The sequence below is a fragment of the Thermobia domestica genome, chromosome 5 (genome assembly GCF_964235325.1).
Source record: "Thermobia domestica chromosome 5, izTheDome1.hap1.1, whole genome shotgun sequence".
Lineage (NCBI taxonomy): Eukaryota > Metazoa > Arthropoda > Insecta > Zygentoma > Lepismatidae > Thermobia > Thermobia domestica.
In genome coordinates, this window is record NC_137458.1 from 220809681 (window position 1) to 220831400 (window position 21720).

Here is a 21720-nt window from a genome sequence, read left to right on the forward strand (position 1 = left end):
TGGGCATTGTGCTTAACAAAACATGGCTGTATACCATTAATCAACCGAAAATATCTAACTGTAGACCTAGAACCCCATTAGCAAATGCCGCCACGCGCTTTCGGTCCTCCATCTACAACGGCGGCACGGCCGCTCGAATGTGTAAGCAAATGCGGATCAGTTTCGGTATTCGGGCTGCTGTCGCTAGTGCGTTTGGTGGTTAGATTTCGTATTCGGACCGAAGGCGGATACCCAGCGATTGGTCTTTTCTGACTAAGAGGCGATATATGGACAACGGACCGCCGTCTGGTTTGCCGCCTTGTTCCGAAAGCTTCGGTTCGATGTATTCGCTTTGCGTTTGTCAATTGTCTATAACAGTCCGCGTGTGGGATTTTCCAAGACATTGTGTTTGTAGAGTATTACATTCGTGTATGTACAGTATTACATTATGTGCTTTTTAGTTTCAGTTGTTTGCTTTGATGATGATAGTTTAGCTACAGTACCAGATTGTTGGATTGTAGAACAAGGCACAGAGTACAAATATGCATGGCCAACAACTGGTAAAAATTCGAATATATTTAATCGATATGTAAATTTCAGTTCAATCCTGAGCAATCCTGGAAACAGTACAAGATAAAGAAGCTTTACACCTGCAGTAAGTATATTTCATTTTATATATTATGATAGATTCATAGTTATTGTCCTTATTCCGATGAAATTTACAATACAAAACGGAAGCACAGACTGTTTAATATAAAGAGGCAGTAACGATACCGGCGGTAATTTCACTTCTAGTTGTCTCGTAATGTTCCATGTATATGGCAGACGTCTTGTTTTATCAAATTTTTGGATGAATCGGTATGTATTGCATTATTAAGGTAACATATATGCCCTTGTACATAAGGAATAATTCTAGTGTAGAATGAACACTATTCAGTGTTCCAATGCACTACTCCGGACAAATCGAATTGTGTTTACCTATGTTGTTGCTACTGTATTGAGTGTGCAAGGACATATCCGACTCAATACTATTTCATTTTGGGGTAGCCACATTGTATTCATGACATGTTAACAGGTCTAGTACCTTCGAGTAAAAACAAAATTAGAATTTTTGGAATCCAAAAGCCAATGTTAAAAAAATGAAATGAAATCTTGAAGTTTCCATAGTCCCATAGTTATGCCGGTTAGGCTAAAGGAGACAGACGGTGATAATGAAATGAGTGAAATGGTGGAGTGAAGAAAGTGGGAGGAAATAGGAGAACCCGAGGAAAGCCACGAGCACGGTGTTTGTCCACCACAAAGTCCACACGGCGCGAGCTGGGATCGAACCAGACCCCAAGCACCGGAGGTGAACGCTCTACCACTGAGCCATCGCGCCCCCAAGTCAATGTTAAATCGAGTGGAGTGTTAAATTCACGTATGACTTACATAATTTCTGTGTCAAGTCTTCCAATTCATAATGGCTAGTACATGTGTTGGTACTGGTTTACTTATGGCGCACCACATTTTTGAAGGTTTACAGGTAAAATGTACATACTTTGCATTATAAGATATATCATTTCTGCAGGCGATAGAATTAAATATAGAGCAATATACCAGTATTTTAGCTGTACAGATGTTGAATTACCGGTACTAGTGTAAAATCATTACAAGTGGTTTACGACGTATGAAATAAATGAGTGCATATGAAAGATGGCTCTATTGGATGCTGTTTTGCACGGAAAACGGATTTTTGCACAGTATACAGTTAATCTTCATTTTATGTTTACAAGTGGAGCGTTGCTAGGTAAGGTTCTAGAACACGTCCCCCTTCTCATTCAACTGTAATAAAGAGAGAAAACGACGTGCCTCGCTCGGCAATATTAAGCTTCGGTTCTGAAAGGAACTATTCTAGCTACTAACCTATATTGGGGGACTTGTGTTCTAGAGCCTTCCCGCGTTACTAGTATGAAACCATGACAAGTGCCATTGAGATTTCTATCATTGCCAAAACCCATTTCTTTTTACTATGCTCGCTTATGCGTATACCTGCCATCGTTGACGTGCCTGCGGCCTTCGGATGCACTCCCGAGCTGAGCTATAGCGTGGGCCCTCCAGCTTCGCTTTGAAACAGTTTTAGTTAGTTAGCATTCGTGCTTTTTAATGGCCACCTAGCAGAAGTTGATATGTGTGTTTCGCATTGTAGTTTTTATGTCATACGTTCAGAACCGTATTTGTACGCAAATCGTAAAAAAAAAAAAAAGTAATTTTCAAAAATTACTTCTCATGGGCCTCCTTGAATTTTATCTATGTCAAGTAACATATTTTCATGTCGCCCAGCGCAAATCATTTAGGAAACAATAAAAAGAAAAGTAGTGAAAGAACTATAATTTTTCATCAATTATTTCGACTGGGGAGCCAAAAGAAAACCTGGAAGCACGCGTCTTTGGAGCGGAGGACCCTGGTGGGAGTAGTAGTAGTACGCGCTTTGGTCGTTCAGATTTCACTTTAAACTGTAGGTCCACGTTTCTGAAAACCTCACTAATAAAAAGGGATATATCAATAACCACCCTTTCAACTCATAGAGCATATCATTGAAGCGTATTGTGAGATCCGTAGAGCATTATCTATTTCATTTACATTATTATTATTAATTCTATTTTTCTAACATGAGAAAGAAAGAATCTCACCCAACTCCTTCCATGCCTTCGGATCCGGTACTGCTACTCAGTGTACCGTTCCACACGATCAGTCGAAAACAAAACTAACAATTCCAAAACTGCTGTAAATGACAAATCCGGAACATAGATTCATATAAAGAAATTAATGGTTCGTATTCATCATTCAGTGCATTCGGAACTGTTAACTTTAATTCGACGTAATCGTTTGAAACGATTCAGTGGGATGCAGTACCGATTCGGAAACAATCATGGCTCTATCGTGACCGTGGGAAAATGCAATAAACGAAAAAAAAAATGTATAGAAAGGTTTTATCATGGCAGCGTCACGTCTGTGATTGTGCGGATTGTAATAAAGGTTAAAAAAAAAGCCCTGCGGGGCCTCTCACGCCCTTTACTCGCTCAGCTATATCTTGTAACCTAACTGTTTGTCAGTAAAGTGTGTGTGCAACTGGCTGGGCGATTCGGAACAAATGCCAAAAATATAAACACCAGATTAGCAGCATTACTTACTTCATGTGGACACAGCCAACAACGTACTAATCATTTCCGTTCGTCACAGTTAGAAATCACGAATCATAATCAAGTGACTCGAAATTCCTACCGAACAAAACTTGGGAGGGGGTAGTTTCCCCTTAAATTTGTGTATTTACATTGTTCTCGTTGTCATCTTAGTTGGTTTTTCATCTCCGCTTTGTATCATCTTTGTAAATAGTGAAACAGAATAATGTAAACAACTCGAAAGACTGAAAAGTATAAATGCCATATATGAGAAACACCTCTTTGCGGCCAAAATAGCCTGGTTTAAACAAAGAATTGATTCACACAAATCCTGATTCGTGGTTAATAATATGTAATAGCACTCTGGAATAGTATGCTCCATTTCTTTCAGAGATGAGGGTGGACGAAAACTAGACGGAATAAAGTTTTCTAAAACAGACCTTAATGCCTCGATGACGTTGAAATCTGGCGATTGTGGAACCCTAGGGAGGCGCGAAAGTTAATCGTGATGCTGTGTAAACCATGTTGTGAAAATAGTAACCATATGACAGGCAGACAGATCGGGTTGAACCATAGGAAGGACGTTGCTCTATAAAATGATATCAAAGGAATAGTCATCGTTCTAGGCAAGAGTAGGCCTACAATGCTCCTTGGAGAAAATCATAATCTCCCACAGTGCCACAGAATCATACCGTTCATAATTGGTAGTGAGAACAGGTAAACGAGGTCTACACGAATAACAAAAAAAACATGCTCGCCAATCGCAATACATGCTGTGGAATAACGCTTGAAATTTTAAGTTGTTTCCGACTACTGTTCACGTTATTCTGTCCAAATTCTGTATAACCTTCCGTTACATAGATGTTCAAGTAATGAATTCGTGGTATTTCATATTAATGGAATATATAAAAAAAAACTTTACTGTTAATTGGAGATAAATAATAACGAACTTATTTCCTCTGTTTTTTTTTTTTTTTCAATTTCAGACAATTACAGAAAGGCAAGAGAGAAAGAGGTACTTGCAGTCGAAACCTCAGATTTAGCAACTACCGCCGACACAGAAAACGAAAGAAAGCGCAAGGCACGAAAACGTAGGAAAACTCGTCGTTATTTTCACGAGACTGACAGTGAGGAGAACATAAGTTCAGATGAAGACTTAGCGAGCCATCCGTTATTTGGCAAAAATAACGGCATTCAGGATTCTCCAGTTGGTCTGTTTCAACCATCATCCATAGGTATGTTCTCAATCACTTTATTTCACATTTTATTCTCGACTGCACTTTAAGGGCATATATGATATACTTGTTGTTTACACTGTTTTTTAATAATTATGTAATGTAATGTAGGATCACTTGTTTCAAATATCATAGTAAAATATACACTAACCTGAGATTGCTACTGCTACTTCAAGCATGATGCTTGAATTCTGGGAATATTTATCGCACTGCAAAACTAGAATACAAATGCCTTTAGTGTAAAATATTTTGCGACGAATTGTATAAAATTCTTCTTTGTATCCCGATTGTTAAGCATGCAATTGCAAGAATGTTATTTGCCTTAATGACGAATGATGTAGCCGTATCTACAAATCTTTCTGGGGCTAATGGAAAGTTTCCTTTTGGGAAATCTAATCTGCTACTTGTTATTAAAGGTAGTTATTTTCCTCACGCTTCTAGAACGTATTATTATTATATTTTTTCGTATTAAATATGGAAGAAGAACCTATTTTTGTAATTTTTGACATATTTACCATGTTTTTGCTAGATGTACTACTAGTCTACAAAATTTCACAACCGATTTCTTCTTCCATCTTTAACAGTCGCATATCAATGTTATTATTACTTTAATATATACTAATGAAGGGGGAAGGTTCAGTTACTGACCCCATTATATTTCTATACATCTGAGTAAAGAAACGAAAGTAAATGTGTTTGCTAGCTCTTCAAATATTTACATGAAATTACGATACATGTACGTGAGCTATTGTTTCTGTACATACGCGCATATAAACACTTCTACCAATACACTGAAAACTACAGTACGTATAACCTACGATAAAATATCTCCATGTAGTCGATTCGTATCTCGTCATTCATTTTTAAAAAGATGTGAGCAGTAGATTTTATGAGTTGAATTTGTTTTTGAAAACATTAATTTGAGCATGCCAAACTGGTATATTTGCCGTCGGGTGAAATATATTTTCAAAATAAATGTCTCAAATGCTCAAAATTTTAATGGAAAAATTAACAGAGATATTGACAAAAATATTGCGTGGGATCAGTCTCTGACCCCCCCCCCCCCGCTTCATTCATATCCGACTGTTAATAGAAATGTACAATCCGTTTTAGGTGTTCAAGACGGACATTGAATTACTGCGAAAACAACACCAAACATTAAGAGTGAAAAGTTGTGATTGTTCCGAAAAGAGGACTCGCTGGCGCAGTGTTTACGCAACGGATGGTACACTGGAGACCCGGGTTTGATTCTCGGTCCAGTTCCAATTTTTCACTTTGTAATATTTTTAATATCATGGAGCGCCGTCTGTTTATACACTGCTTTTAGAGTGCGATGTTCCTCTTCAGCAATAGCTATGTAAGACGTAGCGCTTCTGTTCAAAGTATGATTTTTCTGCTTGAGGCCCCATGTTCGATCTCGCTCGCACCAAGTGAGTTTCGTAATTGTTTGGCGAACACCGTGTGCTAGAATTGACTCCAAGTTTCTTCATCCAGCGATTTCTTGTATCATAATACACACTCCGTTAGCATCAAACACAAAATTAAGTTTCATAAATTGTTTTCAAGTTTTCATTTTGAAACTTCTCGAATTTGTTAATATCCTCTTTCTTTACTTCGTGAAATTTGGTAACCCTGATTATCAGGGCCATCAAAACCACTGCTACGCAGTGATTTCTTTTTTCAAAACTGATTTCTTTTATTAGCATGGGATTCACTGGATGTGAAGAATTAAAGCTATGGGAAGAAGGACTCAGATGAAAACTAGAAAACTTGTCATTAAGTTAACTGTCAGACAAAAGTGCTAATTCGAGACTATGCAGATATTATTTACAGTTAATTCTTTAATATATAATGAAACCTCTGAATAACGGATCGCGATGGATATGATTATTTGTCTGCAAATAAGAGATATTCATTAACGAATTCCTCCTAGATAATTACTCTACTAGTGATTACATAAAGCAGAATTTAAAAATTCGCATTATTTAAGAGTTACCGAGCGGAATAACGGACGGACGTACCAACATTACAATCTTATAAGCCCCACTGTGTGATTCTAACAGAGGCTAATATCGAAATACTGTACTCAGTGTTAGAATCGCTGGGGGATTTGTTTATATGGGCGTGTACTACAAAACATAATGCTTATAGGGTCATTTTTCTTTCAAGTGCAAGTCACTTCTATAGAAGTCTCTTAATGTGATTAATGACGAACGTAAAAGTAGAAGTAACCGAATAAGAGTTTACTAAGAGAGAACCAACCACCCATGGCGGTTTGTGAATTTCTTAGGAAAAGAATACTTCAATAGTTGTCTGTCGTGTAGTCATTTGCACTAGCTTCTGATCAAAATTTGCTTCTAACTGTTGGATCTATTGAAACGGAATAGAAGATTATAAAATTAAATAAAGTATTTTCTTCATAAATACGTACAGGCTGAAAAAATTCTTGTCAGTTATGAAGAGGTTAATGTAATTGTGTGGGTACAGCAAGACTGTCCTGTCTGCATCTGAGTGTTTCCGTAAAAGGGAAGGCTCTCTGCCATAAGAATAAACTATATCTTTCCCGGAACGAAATACATTTGTCCATATAATGGACGTGTCCGGTATAGAGAAGTGTTCGTTAAGGTAACTTTTACTGTATCTAAAAAAATGTCACAGAAGCTGGACAAAGTACAAACAACTAAGTGCAGTTTACAGTCTTTCATAGTATAAATTCTACATATATTCATTAATTTAAAATGTTGACTGTTTAAAAAATTTGCATGCTAATTAGTTCATGTTGTTTAGTTACCAAACACCATTTTCTTTCACTCCTTCTACTTATTTATTTTTTATTTTTCAGAAGTATTTCACAAAACACTGAAGAGCCTTTCAGATTTTGACATAGACAAAATAACGGCACGGTGGTTTAAAAATGCTGTCGACAGACGCGGTGGCAGAGCGAGAAGAAAAAAAATCACCTATTAGTGAAGTGCCGGAATATTTCTAAATACCAATAGTGAATACGTTTAAACAATCTTTTTGTTAATAGAAAAATATTTGGCAGTAAGTAAAAGAAGATTTTGTTCTAAATTAAAATGCCTAAGTGCAAATTAAGTACAATAAAAAACAAAGAATATTATCATATAAGGAAATCAGTAAACTCACATATGTCTTCAGTAGAAAAGGAAGCAGGAATTAACCATCAGGTAGTGATGAGCAAGTGTGTTAGTAATACAAACTCAGGTATTAATGTAGAAGCCCCTTCTACATCAACTGGTACTGAAACTTTTAATAATGCAACCATTGACATTTCACATCTGAGTTCGGATTATAGTGATCTAGAATTCTGTCAAGATCTTAGTGCTGGTAGTTCAAGTAATGATCGTAACATTCCTGACGATCTGATTAATAATGTGAGAAGAGGTAATTTTGTTGATTACTGTGGTCGATCGTCTACAGTTCATACTAGTGTAATAGAAAAAGATTTGAGAAGGTGGGCTATTAAAAATAACTTAACGTATGGGTGTGTTAATCAATTATTATTAATATTGAGGAAACATGGACATGAAGATTTACCTAGAGACGCCAGAACAGTGTTCACAAGGGGAGTAATAAACTCAGTAGATGTCAGACAAATTTGTGGTGGTAATTTCTTTTATTTGGATCTCTCTAGAGGAATACAAAGATCCATTACTTCTGGTTTACGAAGCGCGACTTCGTGTGTATCACTGAAAATCAATGTTGATGGGCTTCCACTAGGTAAAACTGTTACTGTTACTGTTACTGTACTTATACTATTAGTCGTCTCACGCTTATTTAATATTAAGGTTATACTTGAGTCTCAAGACATAATCCACAAAATTACCTCTCCTTTTCCTTAAGTTGTCACAAATCTTTTTTTGCATCACTATGGATTTTGTCCCTTGTGGTCTTTCTTTAGGCATAAATTATTTTAACCCGCGTCAGGTACCATGGGGTCAAAATTGACGCCAGTGTTCTTCACAGTGCTGTAACTTTTAATATAGGCTATTCGAAATTGCTTCTAGCCCTTTTTTTTACAGAAATTATGCTTACTACAGACTTGTGCACGGGTTTACCTAAGGATATTTGTTAGTATAAGTGTTTGGGGTCAAAATTGACCCCATGGTACCTGACGCGGGTTAATCTACTATCTGAATATTTTTCTTAGTATCTGTCTTTAGAACTCAACACCTTTCCTTACAATTAACATCACATACTGTAAACAGCACAACGAAGAAAGATTTAAAATTGTTTTCGTTTGAAAGAATTTTGTTTATATTTTTCCTTAGGTCACCCAAACACCAAAATTACACATTTTATTTCGCAACATTTTCAAAGAAATAATGCTGCAACATACGCAGGTGTTTCTGTCTACTATAAGATCAAAATAAAATCGGACCTTATTTGAAAGTGTTGCGAAACGAAAAGTTTCATTTGGTGTGAGGTCAACCTTGATGATAGTAGTGTTTTTGCGTTAGGTGAACATAAGCTGTGCAAGTCATCTCTTCGGAATATTTGCGAAGCTAATGTTCATCTCTTGCAGACGTCTTAATTATTTTGTATTGTAAACTATGTATGTAATTTTCCTTTTCTAAGAATAACAGTAAAATTTGTAATACGAAATAAAAGCTGTTATGTAAAATAATGCCATTTAATAAATATATAGTAGAAGAAAAACTATTTTATATTTTCATAACCCCCTAAAACTGTATGCTAGTTCCCTAAGGACTCCCATTGCAGTGATTGTAGGAAACAGTGTTTCTCAAAATGGGGGTCGTGACTAGTAGGATAATCTCTGGATGTATATAGAGCAATCGGGCGAGGAGAAAATTTAAACAAACTCTCAAAAGTAAAATTAAAAAAAAAAAAATTGATGTTACTTAAATCACCAAAGATATGATTGTAAGTCACAGAATTAATAACTGACAAATCCTGTACAAGGATTGAGATTGTCATTTTTGTAATGTTTATTTTCTACTTACAAGAATGGAATATGCATATTTGATTTTTTTTTAAATGTATTCTTTTCTTGCATAAAGATTTTGGTGAATCACTCCGGACATTTAACCACATATATTATTAGGATACGACTTACCCTTGCTTATTAGTGTTCCACGGGTTCCGTGCTTTTGTGTGAGTACTGTGATTCGAACATCGTGAGTAAACTACTTTATTATATTTAAAATAAATGTTTTTGTACTCCCTACACAAAATGGGTTTTATGTCTCGTTTAATATAATTTTAGAAAGTTTGATTCTAATATTTGTGCCACGATTTGTAAAAGGAGTTGCTGAAAACTTTTTCTGGTTAACCCATTTAAATTTTAACGTTGCCATGTAATCAAAATGTAAGGTGTTTTTCAAAGAAAGCTAGCCCGTCCCTAATTACCTTACCTTCGTGGTTCGTGCATCATTATCATCTGCATGAACCTTGGTTTCGAATTATATTTACTTTCGTTACGGGTGGATAAACTCGGAAGAAATTCAATAAATTTTAACCCTCTCTGTTCTTCTAATTTGGGCCACAGGAAAGAGGTAACTACGTAGTGTAGGGGAAAACCATGTATTCTGAAGAATTCAGTACATCGATTATATCTTAAGGAGACTACAACCTATCACTGTAAGGTAAGTGTTTTTGGAAATTCTTTACATTTCGAAATTGAAATAAAATGAAATCTTTGAGTTTTACGTCCCACTCTTATGCCATTTAGGCTAAAGGAGACGGTGATGATGAGAGATGAATGAAATGGCGGAATAAAGAAAGTGGGAGGAGGGTTTGAACCCGGGACCCCAAGCGCCGGAGGTGAACGCTCTACCACTGAGCCACCGCGCCTACATTTCAAAACTGTGTATGTGTACATTCAGTTAAGTAAGTCAGTAATAATGGCCTAGGAGCTGATGTGCTGATCACGAATCACCCAGTTAAAGTGCAGTATCTGGTGACCATAGCTGTTCCTTGCTGTAGAGCCACGTAACCAGATGGCGCATGTTGAACTTTGTGATTCCTATCTGCGTATCAGCTTCGCTTCCAGGCGCCGTTATTTCTGTCTTGCCTAATTGGATTTCTTTTTGTATATCCTACTTAAGGTAACTCCCCAATTGCCTCACTATGCTAGTCCGATCTTACAAATCTGGAACTCTCGAACTCCAGCTGAAATTGAGTCGAATCCGGAATGACGCGCTAACCATGCAGCTTAGCGAACCCCCCTCTCTCTCTCTCTCTCTCTCTCTCTCTCTCTCTATATATATATATATATATATATATATATATATATATATATATATATATATATATAAAGGAAAGGGTAAAAGGGAACCTTCACCAGATCCGGAGCCTCCTTTTGTTTGCACTGTCCCTATATATATATATATATATATATATATATATATATATATATATATGGAGAGAGAGAGAGAGAGCATTGGCGGGATAAGCGCGAACTCAAAGCGGAACTATGGCGAGGTCAGCCCTAAAACCGCCAGCGATTCGCTGGCGGTATAAGTGTAATTTCGTTGACGATCCGCCAACGGTAGCCGCCAGCGGTCCGCCATTTCGTGGCTTGATGTCGCTTGAGGTCCGCCAGCTATCCGCCGGCGCCTTGCTAATGGGGAATAAGCGGGGCGACCATTACGTTGTACCACAAAGAAATGAAAAACTTCGGCCCTTGTAAAACACATAAGAAAGCAAAATAATACCAAACAATTTGTACTTATACTCTAAAATTCAAAACAGTAATTCACACAACCTAGTATGTGTTAAAGTTTTTAGTCGTTAATACAAAAGTAAAGCAGTCAACAAATTTTTGCTTGGTACAGTCCGCGGCATAAAATTTGTTACAAAAATTCTAAGTTCAAATAAATAACAAACTCTTGCCCAGTTTTCTTATGCATTCCCGCAATACATGTATCAATCGATTAGTTGCTTCTAGTATGTATTCCAACTCCTCCCAGTCCTCCACCTCTCCTTGTCTAAAGCAGTGTGTGTGACGTAGTACACTCTTTCCATTCAGCTGAAAAAGAAACAGGAATCAAGGTTACAACCTTATAGCTTTAAAACAGTCTTTTCCATTCGTTTGTTCTGAAATGTTTTTAAGAGCCTAAATTAAAGGAAAGTCACACAATCCTCCCAGAATTTCATAAATATCTTTAGTTTCATTCGTTTCTTTCTTTAAAGAGTGCAAGCTAGTAAGATGCTCCCTTGGGAATCTATGGAAATTGCCAAGAGCTCTAAAATATCTACGGACAGAAACGAGTTTTATTCAATGATTCATTGAATTTCTTTTCAGTAAGTGCAAGCAAATGTTTCAGGGTCGCCATTTGGGCAGGACAGGAGGGTGTAATTCCCGCTCTCTTGAGCTATATAAATACGTATTTTTTGATCAAATGTATAGTAATACACTAATAAAAAGTGAAAATCTTATGCCGCCGGAGAATCTTTCCCTCCCCCCCCCCGAATAAAATCTAAAAACACTGGTTTTAACAACAAACCTAGAGAGCTACGATAGCACATTGCTAAAGAGCTTACATTTGGTTTCAAGAGTCGAAGGTTTGATCTCAAGCCATATGACTTCCTGGGTGGCATTGAGAGAGAGAGAGAGAGAGACAGAGAGAGAGAGGGATTCAAGTATGGAGACAGAGAGGGATGATTTGTATACACAGATTTAGAATTGGGGAAAAATGATCGGACAGCATTCGTATTATGACGAAAATTCTGATTAAGTGAAAGATAAGAAGGGAAGTTTTCGAACTGCGTGGATCACATTAGGCAGTTGTCGAACTAATGTGGACAACTCTTTTTAGAGCATCAGATGATTACGAAAGGAGAGAAAGATCTTCAGAACTGAGGAATTAAGATTTTAAAAAATCTGATTTCGGCGACGGGTTTCGAACCACGAACCTTGTAGATATCGAACCATGACATTAACCATTCTGCTACGGAGAATTCTATTACTGGTTCACATACGTTTCCCTTAGCTGCGTTGAAAGCTACCTGAAGGGGATATTCCAAAAGTTGACTCGGTGGATGCGCCGTGCAGATAGGACGTAAACCTCTTGTAACTTAGTTACAATGTGCAAAATGTACTTCCTCTTCTTCAGGACACTTTTTAAAGCTTTAAAATTTGTTACTATTGTTTTAATTAAGTTACATTTGATAGAACCATCTGATAAAGTAGTGCCAAGCCTTGTGCGTCATTGTCTATTAGGTGAATGGTTAATGTAAGTTACTTCTACGTGGATGGTCCGAACTTCCAATCAAGACCATTCTTATTGATTATTTTATTTGAGCTACACTTATACTGTATATTCCACAAGTTCAATTTTGAAGTAATGTAGTCACAGCTAGTTTAATTCGAAATAATTTTCCAATATTATATCTGTTACTAAATTTACATTGCACTCCTCACTGTACCTCTGCATAAATGCAAAATTGTTTTAAAAGTATATTTTACTTCCAAGTTTTAATGTTTTTTTAATTGTCCTTCAACTTTATTTTATAATTATTTTCTATTTCTTAATTATATTTTCTAGTTATATTGCATTCTATGTTACACGTTTATTATTTATATTGTATGTCTTACTTTGAAGAGGAGCTTTTGACAATTCAGAGCAGAAGGGACATACACAGGATGTAGGCCTTTGCAATCAAGAGCTTTTGCCCCCACGAAATCAGTACTTTTCTTTTTTTTTTTGTAAATTATATCTAATTTTAGAGATGATGAGAGTAGGGGCGGATTCAAGGGAGTGCGTTCGGACCATCACATCTTCCAGAATAGGGAACTTTTATACTTTTTATTTTAAAAATAAAACATATCCTAAGTATTTGTCGTCTTTGAATTATAAACTTAAATTAAAACCTAAAGTAGATAGGCCGTACTTTCTTAAGAAAGTTAATTCTGCAGAACAGCTACTTCACCTTTTCTAAATTTGTTTTTTTCTTTTCTTTTCTTTCTTTCTTTTTTTTTTGCAATCCGCTCTTACCTTAATTTGACTTCGAACGACCGCCCCTCCCAAACAATCATCCTGGATCCGCCCCTGGATGATAGACATTTTAGTAAAATATGCCCTCACTCGCTGAAATAAATTCCTGTCAAGCTTTCGATCGCTGAAATAAATTTCTGTCTACGGCCCTGCAAAACAGTGACGATTTTAGGGAGTGATCTGTTAGTAATGCCTCCCTGGAGCAACGACACTTCCCCAGAAGTCATATCTCCGATAATTCAGAATGTGATTTGTGTATTATCACTTTTCACTCTCAGTGTCTTGGAACGCATCAAAAAGCAACTGTTCTGAAGTATTTACTGGTTCTCCCTATGACCCCATTTCAATATGGCCAACCTCGGACATATACACATCTGAAATATCACCTTTTATGTCAGTGATCCCGAAAACTATCCATTCAACACAAATATAGGATATTTTCGATTCTTTATTCCTGTCACCCTCCCATTGTCAACTCGAAGCCAACCAAGGCTTATTTTGGACTTACGCAGCATCCACAGTGTCACTTTTCATCTTTGCACATGAATTCGACACTAATTTCGTTCGTATTTGGCTACTTTTACATGTCACGTTCACCTGTTGGTAGGGATTTTTTCAGTATCTCGCCCCCACAACTATGGAGAAATTTCAACCAACTAAGTATAATTATAAATTATCATCTGAAACACAACAGTACGGGTGATATTTTTTGCAGAGGAATTCGTTAACTACTGTTTCAATATCAATCTTTTTCCTTTTTTTGCTCTGCATGCTGGAGATTGCCAAAGAGCTAAACTTTATTCTGTACTATTGTGCTATGAATATATTGGTTTAATTCACTGAATACTCGCTTAGATCATGCTCTTGTCACAGGAAAAGTGAGATACAGTTATCAAAGAAAAACGAAAAGAAATATTTAAGTTTTACGTCCCACGTTATGCCGACTACGCTAATGGAGACAGTGATGGTGAGAAACGAATGAATCGTTTAATGAAGAAAGTGGGAGGAAACGGGAGAAACCCGAGAAAACTCATGCACACGGTGTTTGTCCATAATAATGTTCATTCAGCGCTAGCTGGGATCTAACCAACAACTCCATGCACCATAGGTAAAGTTATAAAAGAATAGGCGTCTAAACAAATACGGCACACTACTATCAATGAGAGTTATATAAGATTAGATTTTTAGTTTTTTCATTCTAAGTTAAAATTTCAATGAATCTTGTTCTTCATTACTGTTCGGAAACTTAAAGTTGTTGCTGCAAGGACGTGATAAATCTTTTCAGTAGACTTCGCAGTCCCCTCCACAGCTTCTTTTTCATGGAAGGCTAAAGTAGTCTCATTTTAGACATCGAGGAAAAATAGTGGAATTACGAATTTTCAAGGGGCTCGTTTTACTCTGGGCTCCCTCAACGCTCTGCCGTTAGTTACGTCAGTGTTCAGGGTGCATGATCCAGCTTCTACTTTTAGGAATACTTTCTAAGGCAGTACGCGTTTTTTTTAACTGCTGTGTGAATTAAGTTGTATTTGCTAGAAGTTTCGGTTAAATGAAACTAAGGATCCTACACTCAAACACAAATAATCTCTTTCGAAACTCTAATGGAAAACGAAACGAATCGTCCTAAACATGTTACGCTTTTGAAGAGAAAAAGAGCAAAGCAGTAGTTGCACATACGCTTAATGGTGTTTCTTGAATACAAATTTATAACTTACAAAAGTCATGTTCACGTCAAGGTTTGATAGATGAAGGTTTAGTAAAAGGAATTCTTACGCTGGTGGTCGTGGGTTCGAATCTCTGCTCTTCTTGTTACTTTTTTCTCTTAGCTACACATGTTTGTGAGTTCCAAACCTCGAAGTTTGGTTTGGATTATTTATGAAAGCAGGTAGAGAATTAATTGTAGTCGAAATTAGTTTCAAATATGAGATTATAATTACATATTTTGTCTCTAACTTATTACGTATCAATTTTTATATCAAATTTTCCAGTCTTTATTTAATTCATCTTCCGGTGTAATACAGTGAACATTTGCAGAGCGACGTCAGTCGGACGAAAGTACTATATTCCATTGTTACTTTAATATACCTAGGTATTTGTTCATATATTTATAAATTGTTTACTAAGTAAAAACTTATGGCGGTCCACAAATGTGTCATATAATAGACCGTACGAAGGCGGACATAGCAGAAGGCGTATTGCAAATATCTCTGGTGATAAAAAGTAGGGGTCTTCTTCACTAGATTCGAACCACTGTTACAGGCGGTTTTGGTTTACATAGCAAGCATAATACCACTCGGCCACCAAGTCTCGCACGTTAGCCTCTTTATTAATGCAGAACATACTGAGACACTTACATTCACTGGTGTCGCGTAATGTATTTCATAAAATTTTGTTAATAAGTGGGTCGAATTAGGTAGCCCTCGAGAAGGCTGATGGTGTTGTGGGCGAGCATTTGTTAATAGTGTGTATAGTTCCCTTGGGACTCGATTACAGCTGCCATACGCCGTGGCATTGAATTCACCAGGCGAGAGATATAGCGTTGGGTGCAACAGATCGACCACGCATCTTCAACACGCTCCCAAAGATCATTAGATGTTCGTGGAGGATTGTTCGACCAGGTTTCCCGCAATGTTCTTGCAACAGAGGCCCACATTTTCCAATAGGGTTCAGATCTGCTCCATGAGGAACCCAGTCAACTATTTCGACATCAGGTTGCCTCTGCAACCATGTCTGAACCACATTTGAATTATGTATCGAGCTATTGTCCTGTTGCGAATATAATATGCCGTCACCTACATGAACTTTTATTTCCGGAAGCGTTTCATCCAGATGTTCCACATACTTGTGGGCGTTTAGGCGACCAGGAATCCTGTAGATTCCTCCGAAATTTGCAGCCTTGCCCAACAGTGGACAGTTACATGTCCCATTCGACCAGAACGGGAAACGTATTCAGAGGCATACCTTTTTCCAAGGGGGCGGTAAACACGCTTCGGCCCGAAGTTTGCACTGGAAAATATGTTTTCGTCTGTGAAAACGACCTCGTCCCAAACACGTGAAATATTTCACTTTGCAAACGCCAGACGGTCAACCATGTGGTCTTCTGTTAGTCGCTCCTTAACAGCTGCCCTGTATGATCTCAAACCAAAGGATTTGAGTCTACGACGGACAGTTGTAACATCACCTGGGAAATTGGTTTCCTCTCGTAACTGTCGGGCAGACATGAAAGGGTGCTCACGGCATTGGGCAATTACACTCTGGTCTTCTTCGGCAGAGGAAACTATTTGTCGCCCACTTCCTCTTTTACGTCTTACATCTCCTATTTCCTCATATTTCCTCCACCACCTCCGTGCTGTAGCACGGTTAACTCCATATCTCGCGCCTGCCTCGCTATAGTTCATGCCCGCATGCTCAATTAAAGCCATCACCCTGCTTTTAACAGAAGCTTCGTAGTGAGCCATTTTCACACCAGAAGCAAAATGATAGCTTTGCTTAGGTGTTTGAACGGAATGTGCTTCATGTGACGTCACGTAACAAGGCGGAGTTTCCACTCGCGGAGTTTGCTGTAGTCGATATCGTACGCCCTCTGCTGGGTGTTTCGTGACGGAAAAAGTGCTTTTAAGCAGTTCATGGCGATCGCTTTCACATCAAATGTAAATATGAGAATTAAATTTGTCATATCTGTAGTTTAGTGTAGAAACAAAACAAAATTGGAAACCAAAGCTCAGATTATTAATATAAAACAAGTCAAAGATTATTAACTTGTATTATCATACAAGAAATGCGAGAATTTTGAAACAAAGAAAAATAACTTAGATATTTGCAACTGAAGACAAAAAAAAACTAACTTAAACACACTAAAGGGTATGAGTAGGGGGATTAATGTGGACGTCAGCAATGAGGCTATATGTCCCCGTCTCGATTAACGCGAGGGATCTATTTTACCATTTCACTTTGACGGAATAACGTAGAGGATGGAGAGAAGGGGGAAGATACATAACAGCTATAAATATAAAAATAAAAGTGACAATTTTCGGTGGTGAATAACTCTTGAACTACCCGATCGTTCTCAATCACATTTTGAACAGAGATGAAATTCGAACCTGGGAAGATTTTTGTTATTTCATTTTGATACTAGAACTTGCGGAAGAGGAGGGGAGGGTAAATATATGAAAACGAATAAAACTTAATAACTCTTGAACAATCCGACTGATCCCAATCAATCAAACATTCAATATAGATAAGATTCGGACCTGGGATGTTTTCATTTTTTGCCTTAACGGCACAGTGTAGGAGAGAGGAAGGGGGGACTATGTAAAAAATAAAAATAAAAATGCTGTCTTGGTGCCTTCATCCCGCTTAGACCACCGAACTGATCTTAATCAAATTATCAACATAGATGAGGTTCGGACCTGGGGTGGTTTTTATCATATCTCTTTGATGGCAGAACGTAGAGTAGGAGGAGGGGAGGGGAGATATCTATAAAAATGAATAAAACTTAAGAACTCTTGAACCACCTGACCGATCTCGATATAATTTTCAACATATACGACGTTCGGGCCTAGAAACTTTTGTTTTAATATTTTCACTTTGACTGTAGAACATAGGAGAGGATAAGAGAATGGGAGATTAATATATAAAAATCAATAGAAAAACTCTTGAACCATCCAACAGATTTCGATCAAATTTTCAACATACATGACATTCGGGCCTGGGATAATTTTTGTCATACCGTGCCCCCAACATGGAGAGGGGAGAGGGATACATAAAATCATCGAAAATGATCAATATCAAAGAGTGCTTCAGTAATAGTAAAACCATAACATATTACTATTTTTCTTTAATTTAGCCCAGCGAAATCGGGGTGCGACTTGGATTCGATGACGTCTTAAGTTCTAGTAGTTAACGAGAAATAATTAATGATATTAACGTGTTATTGAATTACCTTGCTAATAATAATAATAATAATAATAATAATAATGATAATAATAATAATAATAATAATAATAATAATAATAATAATAATAATAAAAATAATAATATAATAATAATAATAACTATTATTAGTAGTAGTATTAGTATTAGTATTATTATTATTATTGAAGATTTGATCATTCAAATATTGAAAGATCAAAATATTCTAATACCTTAAGACAATTAAACGTGTGTCATCGCCGACTAATGATCACCAAAAATTCTAAATTTAAACAAAATATTCACACATGGTTCCGACTTGAGAACCTCCAGATTTTTAGCAAGCGCCTTGAGCACAGATCCACATTCTATATGCGCTAAATGGTATGTTTTAGTATGTTTAAATTAGATTTCCTTGCCTCCAGTTACAAAATTCTAAGTTAGTATTATTCGTTCTTTCAAAATTTCTTTCGATTTTTTTTATCATATAAGTCAATAATCTTTGGCATAGTTTATATTAATAACGTGGTTGTTCTTAAACCTTTCGTTCGCTATTTGGTTTCTTCTCCATACCAAACTACAGATATGATACGTTTAATTCTCATACTTGTCATTTGGTTTCAAAGCAGTCACCATTATCTGGTAAAGCAATTTTGTTCGCCAAGATTCATGAGTTTTGTAACGAAACACGTCAAGAAATGAGTTAAATGAAGGCTGCAAGAGTTTATATCAAAGTTGAGTATTGTGAGCTAGTGACAAGCATGTAATAACGTCTCGTATTTGAAAATAAAGTTAACTACTTTTAATTTACTAACTGGCATTAGATTTAATTCAAGCTTAAAGAATTGGAATGAACAAACTCAGTGTAGCTTAAAGAAACAAAACGTAAGAAGAACGGACGAGATTCGAACCCTTGACCACCAGTACAAAAATCCTGTTCACTAACCCCCTTTTTTTTAAGAAAATTTATTGTAACTCAAGAATCAATTACATTGAAGTGATTATGCTTTTGTCACAAAAAATGGAAGTTACGAGAACAATGAGTTGGCTATTAAATTTGCAAATAGCTTATTACGTACATCCTTTGCTAATTTGGAGTATTCTATTTGTAAATACTGTACATAGAAGGCTCCCCCTGCTTCTAAGTTGGAATTAAAAATGTATTTGACGGTCGTTCCTATATACCAATTGACACTATGTTGTTTACTAACGGGATAAAAACGATAATCAGGTCTTAAAACTATGCTAATATTTATATTGCGTTCCGAACTACGAGTAAGAATGGCTAAAAAGTGACGTAACTGAGACCAGATTTTTGTGGATTCCAGACATGTCGTGATTCTATGAATCAACGTATCTATATTGTTACATCTATTGCAAAGAGCATCAGGACTAAAACCATATTTGTTTCTCTTTTCTTTAGTATTAATAACATTATGGACAATCATAAACCAGATAGATTTGCTGGCAACACACAAGGTCGAGTCATTGATATTGGCCCAAATATTGGACCAATTACACAAGCACTCATCTAACACAATTTTAGGTGGGACATATAATCTAGTCATTTTAAAAACATACAGCTTTTTACTACTTAAAGTTTTAAAATCAAAAAGTTGAGACAGATATATATAATCACACAAAACAGTTTCCAAGTACTTACAGCTTTGAGGGAGGTCAGCCATACACAGGGGTAGACTCCTGTCTGTTCGTGCTAATACGTAAGTGAGCAGTTGTTGTGTTACACTATTAGCTTCGTCTGTGTACAAGGTCATTGAGCGAGTAACATACAAACTTGCAGCTTTTTCTTGCACATTGAACAGACCGATGCCACCTTGTGAATGTAAACAACACATTACATTATATTTAACACGAAAGACCTGATGTTTCCATAGAAACCAACCACATAAACTTTGAATTTGTTTTCCTATGAGTTGAGGCATAGGTAATACATTTGCCAAATACCAGATTTTGCTTAAGAGATAAACATTTATAAATTTAGCTCTAGAATATACACATAGATTTCTGGATTGATTTACATAACCTGAATGACGCAGTGTGTTTACAATATTCGTATACTTATGATCAATAGTGTGCATTATGTTTGAATAAAAGGTAATTCCTAAAATTTTGATACTGTCGGCCTGAGGGACGGTATCTATATCATTAAAATCAATACTATTGTTTATGTTTAACATATGTGATTTACAAACATTTAATCTAGCCCCAGATGCTACCTCATATTCACGAACACATTCCATCATGAGAGAATAATCTAGTTTAGAAGAGACAAAAACTGTTACATCATCTGCATAACTAGCCACCTTTATAGCAGGGGTAATAATATTTAGACCAGTTAGGCGGTCATTCATAGCATATAACAGGGGAGCAAGGCTAATAGCAAAACTCAACATTGAAAGGGGATCATCTTGTCTTATTGAAAGTTTGATGGGAATGTTGTTGGATAGGTGACCGTTAACATTTAACTTCGTATGAGCGTCTTTATAAAAATATTTCATCCATGTAACAAATTGTTCATTAAAACCGAATTTTCTGAAAACAGACCATAAGTACAAGTGTTCAATAATATCAAAGGCATTTGTAAAATCTAAATTTATCAGAGCCGCTTTAAGAGCGCAATCATTACAAATAGTAATACTATCTCGAATAGTTAATAAAAGGTGATAGATGGTTTTCTGTTTAACAGCCACATATTGCAAATTTTGTAATAACTTATCCATGTAGGCCTGTAGTCTGTTTTTAATACATCTACTAAAAATTTTGATACCTGTCTTAAGAAGGGATATAGGTCTATAATGGCTAACATTAGATGGTTGAACAGTTTTAGGAATAAAGACCGTGACGGCTGTATTAGGGCACTTGATAGTCTCTGAAGCAAAGAACCATTCATTTACAATCAATGTTAATGTATCGCCCATTATATCCCAAAATTTAACATATAAGCGGCCAGAGATAGAGTCGGGCCCAGGAGATTTTCCTTTTTTGCAGCATTTACAGCTCTTTGTACTTCATTTTTAGTAAACGGAGCACATAAAATTTGATTGTCTTCATCATTTAGCACTGCAGGCACACTGTCAAGTAATTTATTTTCGCAGCCGGTAGCAGCAGCGACCCCAAATAACTGGTAGTAATAATCATACAGGGTGTTACGAATATTGTCCTGAGTAGTTTGAATGGAGCCTTGAGCATCTGTGAGTGACGTGATAAGTTTCCTCCGTCCACGTTTGGCTTCTGTTAACACATGTGTAAGAGAGCATTGTTCTTCTTCCGGAAACCCTGGAACTTTACTACGTAACCTAATCCCTTCCATTTTCTGTTTATGGAATTGTAATAATTTGGCTTTGTATTTACGTACAGAGATAAGGGCCGAGCGATTTGTCATCGCTTCAGTTTGTGCCTCTAATAGACATCTATAATAGAAATTATAAAGTTTTCGCT

The 21720-nt window shown here is 36.6% G+C and overlaps 1 long non-coding RNA gene across 1 annotated transcript; it reads left to right on the forward strand.

Moving 5' to 3' along the window:
• Positions 1–210: 210 nt before the first annotated feature.
• LOC145684773 (uncharacterized) lies at positions 211–8098 on the forward strand. Its single transcript, XR_014131393.1, has 3 exons — positions 211–634; positions 4124–4372; positions 7215–8098. It is a non-coding gene; the product is annotated as an uncharacterized LOC145684773 (long non-coding RNA).
• The last annotated feature ends 13622 nt before the right edge of the window (positions 8099–21720 follow it).